This window comes from Perkinsus marinus (assembly GCF_000006405.1).
Source record: "Perkinsus marinus ATCC 50983 genomic scaffold scf_1104296961772, whole genome shotgun sequence".
In the NCBI taxonomy this organism is placed as follows: domain Eukaryota; phylum Perkinsozoa; order Perkinsida; family Perkinsidae; genus Perkinsus; species Perkinsus marinus.
This window is the reverse complement of record NW_003205679.1, coordinates 1-1,388: the sequence shown is the minus strand read 5'-3', so window position 1 is coordinate 1,388 and position 1,388 is coordinate 1. Positions and strand designations below refer to the sequence as shown.

General features: G+C 48.1%; 1 non-coding gene across 1 annotated transcript; it reads right to left on the bottom strand.

The window, feature by feature from the left end:
• Positions 1 to 293: 293 nt before the first annotated feature.
• On the bottom strand, positions 294 to 363 carry Pmar_PMAR008013. The gene has a single exon. It is a non-coding gene; the product is annotated as a tRNA-Asn (tRNA).
• Positions 364 to 1,388: the final 1,025 nt, after the last annotated feature.

Sequence of the window (1,388 nt, the reverse complement as noted above, 5' to 3'; positions counted from 1 at the left end):
ACCAACGAGACTTACTAAATATATTTTGTTACATACTTATCTCAAGAAAATGTTCGACACGTTTTGGATACACACGAGAAATTAGCAATCGTGGAAATGGATGCCTCTCAAAACATCGCACGGTGTTCTGACGCAACGTTTTTCTTGACAAAACATCGAGCTAATATTTTGCAACACAAATATACATCATCCGACGTTGTTATTCGTTTTTTACAGATAATAGGAGATAAAATCACACTGAAGTTAGCAATCCAACATTACACACACGTTTTACGAAGATATATGAAAAACGCCAACCGTGGGAATCGAACCTGCGTAAACTCGCATAATGGGCGGGCGCTCTACCAACTGAGCTGCACGGATCGGGCGGAGACGACTTTCAGAGACAGCACAATTGCGTGAATCTTGCTGGACTGCATCGCTCCGCTAGGTTTTTGTGACATGAATAAAAGATTTAAAATTGTCAGGCCTGGGATTCGAACTTGCGGTCATTTTAAATCGGCTCCTTGTCGAAACTGTTGTGTTACATTTGTGCAGACTAGTGCGTGCTCAACCTGTGTCGGGCTGCTACGTATGCTATTTAAACCTCAACGCAATTGAATGGCTAGGTCGCGAAAAGACGCTTTCAAATTGCCTATATACTCTAGCCGCAGGTAATGCCGGTTTGATTTTAGCGCGCGCCCGGGGCCCCCACCCCAGCGCGCGCAATTTTGTTAAGGCGTTGGGTTGGGTTTCTTGGCGAAACCGGCGCGGGATCCACCTAGACTCCACCGTCCAAAGGCCGCGAGAAGAGGTCCGTTGACTATGCGGGTAGACGCCGGCATCCAAACACTGGTGCATCGATGACGCAACGAGTGGGAATTGCGAAAGCTACGCTGATTCCAGCAATACATTTAGGCGTACGCTCGATGCTGAACGGCATGAACTACTGAACAGGGATAAGAGGTGTCTGAACACATAAGAAGAGAAGCGCTAAGTCGGTGGCGGTCCGGGCAGACCCCACAAGTGGGGATCTTGCCCGGACCGTGAGGATACATATTATCGTGTAGTGGAATGTCGAACGATCGCGATACTGCATATGCCAGACAACCAGACACATGTGGGATCAAAGGGCTGAGCAGTACATATAGGCGGATGCAGACGATATAGCGAACGTTGCGTGTTGAGTGTTCGGTGATATTGCAAACAGTTCGCAAAAGTTGGGCATGTTATTGGTTGCCGTGTTAACAAAAAGCTTAAATGACTCCCCTTACAGGACCCGTATGCCGCTGATAGTGAGACAATCAATTAGGGCGGTGGCGTGTGGAACGGCGTGCGAGCATAGAAATCGACGGTTTGGGCGGAGCGAAATGTGACATGAATTGCACGATTGCAACCATCTGCGCGTT